Consider the following 10,586-nt stretch of genomic DNA (forward strand, 5'->3'; position numbering starts at 1 on the left):
CACACCTAAAAGCTCTAGAACAAAAAGAAGCAAATACACCCAGGAGGAGTAGAAGGCAGGAAATAATCAAACTCAGAGCTGAAATCAACCAAGTAGAAACAAAAAGGACCATAGAAAGAATCAACAGAACCAAAAGTTGGTTCTTTGAGAAAATCAACAAGATAGATAAAATAACAAAATCAGAAATGAAAAGGGAGACATAACTACAGATTCAGAGGAAATTCAAAAAATCATCAGATCTTACTATAAAAACCTATATTCAACAAAACTTGAAAATCTTCCGGAAATGGACAATTTCTTAGACAGATACCAGGTATCGAAGTTAAATCAGCAACAGATAAACCAGTTAAACAACCCCATAACTCCTAAGGAAATAGAAGCAGTCATTAAAGGTCTCCCAACCAAAAAGAGCCCAGGTCCAGACGGGTTTAGTGCAGAATTCTATCAAACCTTCATAGAAGACCTTATACCAATATTATCCAAACTATTCCACAAAATCGAAACAGATGGAGCCCTACCGAATTCCTTCTATGAAGCCACAATTACTCTTATACCTAAACCACACAAAGACCCAACAAAGAAAGAGAACTTCAGACCAATTTCCCTTATGAATATCGACGCAAAAATACTCAATAAAATTCTGGCAAACCGAATTCAAGAGCACATCAAAACAATCATCCACCATGATCAAGTAGGCTTCATCCCAGGCATGCAGGGATGGTTTAATATAAGGAAAACCATCAACGTGATCCATCATATAAACAAACTGAAAGAACAGAACCACATGATCATTTCATTAGATGCTGAGAAAGCATTTGACAAAATTCAACACCCCTTCATGATAAAAGTCCTGGAAAGAATAGGTATTCAAGGCCCATACTTAAATATAGTAAAAGCCATATACAGCAAACCAGTTGCTAACATTAAACTAAATGGAGAGAAACTTGAAGCAATCCCACTAAAATCAGGGACTAGACAAGGCTGCCCACTCTCTCCCTACTTATTCAATATAGTTCTTGAAGTTCTAGCCAGAGCAATCAGACAACAAAAGGAGATCAAGGGGATACAGATCGGAAAAGAAGAGGTCAAAATATCACTATTTGCAGATGACATGATAGTATATTTAAGTGATCCCAAAAGTTCCACCAGAGAACTACTAAAGCTGATAAACAACTTCAGCAAAGTGGCTGGGTATAAAATTAACTCAAATAAATCAGTTGCCTTCCTCTATACAAAAGAGAAACAAGCCGAGAAAGAAATTAGGGAAACGACACCCTTCATAATAGACCCAAATAATATAAAGTACCTCGGTGTGACTTTAACCAAGCAAGTAAAAGATCTGTACAATAAGAACTTCAAGACACTGAGGAAAGAAATTGAAGAAGACCTCAGAAGATGGAAAGATCTCCCATGCTCATGGATTGGCAGGATTAATATAGTAAAAATGGCCATTTTACCAAAAGCGATCTACAGATTCAATGCAATCCCCATCAAAATACCAATCCAATTCTTCAAAGAGTTAGACAGAACAATTTGCAAATTCATCTGGAATAACAAAAAACCCAGGATAGCTAAAGCTATCCTCAACAATAAGAAAACTTCAGGGGGAATCACTATCCCTGAACTCAAGCAGTATTACAGAGCAATAGTGATAAAAACTGCATGGTATTGGTACAGAGACAGACAGATAGACCAATGGAATAGAATTGAAGACCCAGAAATGAACCCACACACCTATGGTCACTTGATTTTTGACAAAGGAGACAAAACCATCCAATGGAAAAAAGATAGCATTTTCAGCAAATGGTGCTGGTTCAACTGGAGGACAACATGCAGAAGAATGCAGATCGATCCATGCTTATCACCCTGTACAAAGCTTAAGTCCAAGTGGATCAAGGACCTCCACATCAAACCAGACACACACAAACTAATAGAAGAAAAACTAGGGAAGCATCTGGAACACATGGGCACTGGAAAAAATTTCCTGAACAAAACACCAATGGCTTATGCTCTAAGATCAAGAATCGACAAATGGGATCTCATAAAACTGCAAAGCTTCTGTAAGGCAAAGGACACTGTGGTTAGGACAAAACGACAACCAACAGATTGGGAAAAGATCTTTACCAATCCTATAACAGATAGAGGCCTTATATCCAAAATATACAAAGAACTCAAGAAGTTAGACCGCAGGGAAACAAATAACCCTATTAAAAAATGGGGTTCAGAGCTGAACAAAGAATTCACAGCTGAGGAATGCCGAATGGCTGAGAAACACCTAAAGAAATGTTCAACATCTTTAGTCATAAGGGAAATGCAAATCAAAACAACCCTGAGATTTCACCTCACACCAGTGAGAATGGCTAAGATCAAAAACTCAGGTGACAGCAGATGCTGGCGAGGATGTGGAGAAAGAGGAACACTCCTCCATTGTTGGTGGGATTGCAGACTGGTAAAACCATTCTGGAAATCAGTCTGGAGGTTCCTCAGAAAATTGGACATTGAACTGCCTGAGGATCCAGCCATACCTCTCTTGGGCATATACCCAAAAGATGCCTCAACATATAAAAGAGACACGTGCTCCACTATGTTCATCGCAGCCTTATTTATAATAGCCAGAAACTGGAAAGAACCCAGATGCCCTTCAACAGAGGAATGGATACAGAAAATGTGGTACATCTACACAATGGAATATTACTCAGCTATCAAAAACAACGAGTTTATGAAATTCGTAGGCAAATGGTTGGAACTGGAAAATATCATCCTGAGTGAGCTAACCCACTCACAGAAAGACATACATGGTATGCACTCATTGATAAGTGGCTATTAGCCCAAATGCTTGAATTACCCTAGATCCCTAGAACAAAGGAAACTCAAGACGGATGATCAAAATGTGAATGCTTCACTCCTTCTTTAAATGAGGAAAAAGAATACCCTTGGCAGGGAAGGGAGAGGCAAAGATTAAAACAGAGACGGAAGGAACACCCATTCAGAGCCTGCCCCACAGGTGGCCCATACATATACAGCCACCCAATTAGACAAGATGGATGAAGCAAAGAAGTGCAGACCGACAGGAGCCAGATGTAGATCGCTCCTGAGAGACACAGCCAGAATACAGCAAATACAGAGGCGAATGCCAGCAGCAAACCACTGAACTGAGAATAGGTCCCCCGTTGAAGGAATCAGAGAAAGAACTGGAAGAGCTTGAAGGTGCTCGAGACCCCAAAAGTACAACAATGTCAAGCAACCAGAGCTTCCAGGGACTAAGCCACTACCTAAAGACTATACATGGACCAACCCTGGACTCTGTCCCCATAGGTAGCAATGAATATCCTAGTAAGAGCACCAGTGGAAGGGGAAGCCCTGGGTCCTGCTAAGACTGAACCCCCAGTGAACTAGACTATGCGGGGAGGGTGGCAATGGGGGGAGGTTTGGGAGGGGAACACCCACAAGGAAGGGGAGGGGGGAGGGTGATGTCTGTCCGGAAACCGGGAAAGGGAATAACACTTGAAATGTATATAAGAAATACTCAAGATAATAAAAAAAAAATAAAATAAAAAATAAATAAATAAATAAATAAATAAGAAAAAAAAACATATCCAATCTCTTTACCTGTTAAACACAGGTGTTAATGTATACTACTGATCTCCAAAATGAATTATCTTTATTGATCAAAATTTATTCCTATTGATAAAGAACTGTTATTCCTATTTCTGTTCCCTAAAAATTCCTTCTCATTTTCTTGTATGATTTTGATTAACATGGATTATTATTCATGTACGTCCAATCATATAGAAATTTTCCTTTTGTTATTCTCTTATTCAATTCTAACAGTGTCCTCCAGCTTCACCCATGTTTTCACAGACCAAAGAAAGTTCACTTCAACATAAAATCCTTCTTTCTCACTAACCTAGCAAATGAGAAAAATACAACACAGGAAGAAGTAAAAATACTGAGATTCAAATAACAGTAAAATCTTCTCTCATAGGAAAACATTTTTAAAACTTACATTAAATCATTCATTTTATTTCTCAGAGAAGGGAAACCAACAAGGCAGAGAATCTGGAATGGGTGACCCAGCCAGAGCAAAGATTACAAAAGATAAAGAGCTCTGTATGCTAAAGATGGATTTTATAATTGTCTCCTCTTGGTACCACAAACTACATCAGACTTGGAATTGGGTGTAGTATTCAGCTTTCACTGACAAAATGAATGTAGATATTAAATGTTACTTATTCGTTTTGGGTTATGTTTTCACTAGGTGGAAGTAAGACAGGTCACAGATTTTATAAAGATGAGGAGGAAATGAATATTAGTTAGCATCTATTAAAATAGGGGTACGTCAAGGGCACATCAAAATAATGACTATAAAGCTGATGTAGTTTACACAACAATCTGTTGTAGTTGTACAAATGTCAAATTTTTGGCACTGTGATGAATGACTAGTAAAATAATTTATAAGGAATAAACAGTGTTGTAGAATCCTTTTTCAGTCCTTTTATTAAAAAATTCTCTATTGTCTTTTTTATTAGATATTTTTCTTTATTTATATTTCAAATGCTATCCCCTTTCCTAGTTTTCCCAGTTTACACTTGGGAAACCCCCTATCACATCCCCCTTCCCCCTGCTTCTATGAGGGTGCTCCCTCACACGCCTATGTACTCCCTCCTGCTTCCCTTTCCTGGCTTTCCCCTATACTGGGGCATCTAGCCCTCACCAGACAAAGCCATCCTCTGCTACATATGTAACTGGAGCCATTGAAACTCCATGTGTACTCTTTGGTTGATGTTTTATACCCTGGGAGCTCTAGGGGGTCTGGTTCACTGATAGGTTATTCTTCCTACAGGGTTGAAAATCCCTTCAGCTCCTTCAGACCTTTAACTCCTCCATTGGGAACTCCATTCTCCAGTCCTATAAAGATAAGTGCAAGCATCCACCACTGTGTTTGTCAGGTACTGACAGAAACTCTCAGGGGACAGCTACATCAGGCTCCTGTCAGCATGCACTTCTTGGCATATTTCTTCTTCAGCTTCATGTGGTCTGTAAATTGTATCTTGGGTATACTGACCTTTTGGGCTAATATCCACAGTAGAGGCCTTAGATGATAGTTGGCTTCATTATTTTAGGACTGATAGAAAAGAAATTTCATATCAATGGGAATATAACAGGAACTGCTTACCTCATGAGAGCCAGGAAGCAGAAAATTACAAATAAAGGAACAAAGACAGACTGTTTTATCTTTCTTCAGCAAGCCCAGCCCATAGAGATCTTTCTCCCACTGGTTTATACCTCTGGGTTAACATTTATCACTTTCCCCAAAATGATATGATACCATTATTTCACCAAGGATGAGATGCATTAATTAGGTCAGATTCTTCGTGATACATGAAGTTCTCTGTAAGTGTATTCAGTGCTTCAGCGTCAAGCTTTCAATACATGTTTCTTCTAGGACAACCTCTAGTATCATCAGTTTAGAGATGAAAAGTCTGCCACAGAGATGATCTAGGATGTCACAAAGCAAGTAAAGGAGAATATGTGTGGGATCATCTTTTAACAGAGATGTTTAGTTATCCACAAAGTTTATTTTTATCTTGGCTTCTAGGAATTTGTGAAATTCGCCTAAGGATAAAGCATACATGTCTTAGCATGATACATTTGTTTATTTTATTCTTATTTACTTTCTATTTTAACCATGGCAGTGTTATGTAATTCTTGTTTTATTGTAAGGTACTTTTATTTCATTAAGTACTACTAATAAAAACTATAAATAAAGCAAATACTGAGCAAGAGAAGGTTACTTTGAGGAAGAAAAATGAATATTGTTAGTTTTATTAATCTGCAAGGATCAAATTTGTTTTATGGATCAAGTATGATAAGTCTTCTTGGAATGTATATTAGATAGCATTAATACAGAAATATTTACAATTTTTTTAGGATATCGATTTTCCACAAACTGTGTTCTACAGTGTTTTGAGTTATATCTCTAAGAGTTTATTTGTAGTGTTGCAATTTTTATCACATTTCCAAAACTCTGATACACTTTGGGGAAACTATTATCATGTGAGAATGACTTTAGTTTAAAACAATAAGACATATCAGTCACTTAGTTTTCTTTCTTTTCAAATAGCATGAAACTGTAAAACTTATTATTGGATCTCATTTACGATTACTAAAATATTTTAGCAGCCAATATTTTTACTTTTTAACTACAAAAATGATGTATTGTTATGGATGGGTGATGTATCAGTTAACTTTCTGTCCGAGGTTGAGAATCTGAATCTCCAGCACCCACATAAAGGCAGAATATAGTAGCATACACCCATAACTGCTGGGGTAAAAATGTATTGAAATGTAGAGTTGCAACCTTTGTTGGCTTCAACTATAGGCATATAAATGATAAACTTTTGGTTCAATGAGAGAATATTTCATTGTAAGGTGAAAAATGATAAAGACATCAAACGTTGATTTCTAGCGTACATTTATATCTGCACATACAAGTAATCCATATGCATATATACACACAAACACATACACACACAGACACACACATGAACACACTCAACCAAATATACATGCATAGCTACAAACTAATAGACAAAATAAATAAAATATTCATTTTAATGAATATAATATAGGCTATATATTTTCAAATATCAATTTAATTTCTGTAATTCAGCCATTTAAAAGATAATGCTGATATTTTAGATAATTTAATGATACTTTGCCATCAGTGTGTCACAGGGTAGAGAAACTTGTTGAAAAATTGGATATGACTCAGCAGAGGAATGTGTAAGGAAAAAGTGGTATATTTACACCTTTCATGGAACATTGCTCAGCTGTTTAAAAATGACATTATTAAATGAATTAAACTAGAAACAATCTTCTTGAGTGAGGCAACCCATAACCAAGAAGATAAATATGGGATGTATTTGCTTGTATGTGGACATTAGACACAAAATAGAAAATAAACATCCTATAATCCAAAGACACAGAGAAGTTAAGCAGAGAGGAAGGGGCTAGAGCAACCACAGAGGGAAAAATTTTATAGGTGTATTGGAGGCAAGGAGACTGAAATCATGTCAGGGGAGATGGGGCTGAGGAATACAATGCAGAGAATCAGCTGGAATTGAGGCACATTTGAGTAATGGTATCAAAGCCCAGTGCAATGGGAACTTCTTAAACATATGAAGGCAATCATAAGAAAATCTCAAAATAATGAAGAGGACAGTTCAATTGGCCACCTCTTTTCACCAAAGCTTTCAGTACCAGGATTGGGCTCCATTCAATTGCTTTGTTGGGTAAAGTGATACTATGGAAATCACAATCTATGCTGTCGCCAAGACAGTAGATTATTCTCCACAAACTATAAAGTCACATTGCTCAAAACAACACCCACTCAACATACTGGACATGAAATGTTTGACCTGGTGACTACATAGAACCTTCACCCCTATATCCTGGCATCTTTGGTACAGGCTACCAAAATAAAACTGTAAACACCAAACTAGCCACAAATCCTTTGATGTATAGTCCTTCCTATCTGCAAAAGATGCTAGAGTAGTGATGGCAAAAGTCTTGTGGAAGTAACCAACTAATTTGAATTAAAGTCCAATCCATAAGATGAACCCATATTTGACACTGCTTGAGTGACCAAGAACCAGAGACTAGAGACCTAGGGTAAAACAAACAGTATTGGTTGAAAAAGAAAACAAAAGGAATGACAAAGTCAAATGGTACCTAATCATATTATGTTAAACTCATAGACTAGAGACCTAGGGCAAAACAAACAGTATTGGTTGAAAAAGAAAACAAAAGGAAAGACAAAGTCAAATGGCACTTAATCATATTATGTTAACTCATATCTATGAGTTTCAACCATCCTCCTCCTGCAACATATAGAAACAAGTAGTGGGAGCCACAGTTATTACAGACACACACACACACACACACACACACACACACACACACACACACACAGAGAGAGAGAGAGAGAGAGAGAGAGAGAGAGAGAGAGAGGGAGAGAGAGAGGGAGAGAGACAGACAGACAGACAGACAGACAGTCTCTCGAAATCTCATGTTTATGCCTGAGGAAATAATTAGAAAATAAGGAAGCTAATCTGATCAAAAATGTAAGTGATAGGTGGATATGTAGTTTTATTGTATGATTAAGAGATGATGAAATCTGCATGGGCACAGTGAGTCAATGGGTTGTACCCTTGATAGGATACTGAATCATGCTTGCTTACTCACTTTCTGATACCTGTACCTGAGCAGCTTTACTCTGCCCCACTGGAATATCATGAGGTTTTGCTTCTTCAAGATCTCAGAAACAATGGAGTTAGGCAACCGTAGGCTAAAACCTCTGAGATTATTAGCCATTATATTGCCCTTTCTCTGTATTATCACAAAGCTTAAAAGTTGCTAATGTATCTTTATTAAATAAAAATAATACATAGACATCAAAACTTGATGATATCACCATAACCATAGTTTTCCCAGATTCAATCAGTGTAAATTCTCGCATTCATACCATTAGCTCCAATCCGTTCTAATGTTACTAAAAGTTGACAATCATGCTAGAGAACACTAGGTTTTAAGTCAATCATACTGTAATCAATGGAAATCAGAACATTTAAATCCTCCCTTTGTGTGGTGAAAGACCTGACCCTGCAAAACGTTTTCTTTGAAATTTCCATGTTTGACCCACTTCTATTCAGTGTAGGGTATCAAAGAAATAACACTGGATCATTAAGGGGAATCTCAGATTTGTGCACAATTGCCATTAATTCCTTTCAGCATCACTTTATAAAACTGTCTTTCTAATATATATCTGCTTAGGAAAGGCTGCCTGCCAAGAGAGCAAATGTTGTGAAAGTAATCAAATACTTTTAATTAAAAAAAAAGTCCCCAACACCTTATAATGTTTTCCCTCATGACCTTAATTCCCAGGAGGCATTCATTTTCATCTATTTCTGTGCTGCTTTGACATAATTAGAGCAAAGTATCACAGATGTTGGGAGGAACATTTCAAAACCTGTGCTGAGGTTTACCAGATGTCTAAATCACCCATTGGAATTATTAGCAATTTTTTAAAACTATTTTCTAAACACATATGCACCTCAAGAGACATAGAAGTAATCTAAATCTCTAATCTTTGGATGTATGTGAACTCATGTGTGGTGGCATTTTGATTTATATATAATTATTATGAATTAATCACATACAATTTCAAAAAACTCTTTAAAATACATTGAAAATGGTCATATTTGGCCTAAGGTCCAAATAGTGGGCTTACAGAGAATAACAAATACATGACAAACTTAACCAATAACAATGTAAATTGTCATAAATCTGGCTTTCAGAACATGGTACTTCATTAACTAATTAGTTGTGTCTGAAATATTAATGGCTATTTTATGAGAAAAGCAACAATATTTTACTTTTAAATATCCATATTTGAAAACAGAGCACACAGAATGCTTCACATAAAACAATATAGATTAAAAGCCTAATTAATTTAATCAGTTATCTAAATTCCAAATAATTTGCCAATGGGATTATTTTTTAAGTGGAAAGTTGTCCCGAGTGTAGAGTGTGACATTTTCCAATTGGAGACAGAAAGCTGTTTATGCCATCTGGAATCAGGGACAGGGAAAACATTTCAGTGCCTGTGTCAAACAATGTACTACTAGCTTCAAAGATAAGCATTTGGGGAATAGAAAATAGGAAGAGCACATTTAAAACATTCAAGTATATTGCCTTTATCACATTAAAGCTACATTTAATAAAGCAAAATAGAGCTACAGAAGATGGAAATACTTTAGAATCAACCTTTGCAAGGACCTAGAAAGGATCTGGCTTATGAAACAGAGTATTTGAAAAATGGTTGAATAAACCAGGAAAAATGTAGTCTGACAGAGAAACATATTATTTTATAAGACTTCTAAGATTACACAATGATTTCTTGAAGATTCAAGTTTGTGATTCTGAACTGATAGACTGTGTACTCAAGCCTCATTCACTCCTGGTCTCATAAAAGACTCTAACATATTTTCTGCACCTCTATTTCTCTTATTGATTTTTTTTCAAGTTGCTTTGAATTACTAGTTTGAGATGTAAATCCATTTTCCCATATCCTCTGATTACCATGGATAGAGAGAACCTGAATCCATCCAGTCCAAAAGAACTTTCATTGCATACTGAATGCATGTAATAATTTTCTCAATAAAGTCTCATTCTCCAAGGAGTTATGCAATTTCTCTTGTTCTTACCCTATTTTGAGTTGAAAAACTATCTGCACTGTTTCTGCAAATGTATTTGATTTAATAAAATATTCCCAGGCTCTTGCCCCATACAAATACCTTAATCTTATCTGTGTTTACAATGTACCCTTATGTTTTAATAGTATGTGTTAGTCATCCCCTTAGATATAACTCACTGAATGCAAACTTTTTGTTGACATAGTTAACCTCCAAATGAAAGCCAGTAAGAGATCCAATAAAAAAAGCCAAAACAGGAGACAAAATTGATTCTGTTTTGGAAAATTGAAGTCAAAATGGAAAATAGTAAAGCAAAACAGAGAAAGCTGA

Source organism: Rattus norvegicus, chromosome 19, assembly GCF_036323735.1.
Source record: "Rattus norvegicus strain BN/NHsdMcwi chromosome 19, GRCr8, whole genome shotgun sequence".
Classification (NCBI taxonomy): Eukaryota; Metazoa; Chordata; class Mammalia; order Rodentia; family Muridae; genus Rattus; species Rattus norvegicus.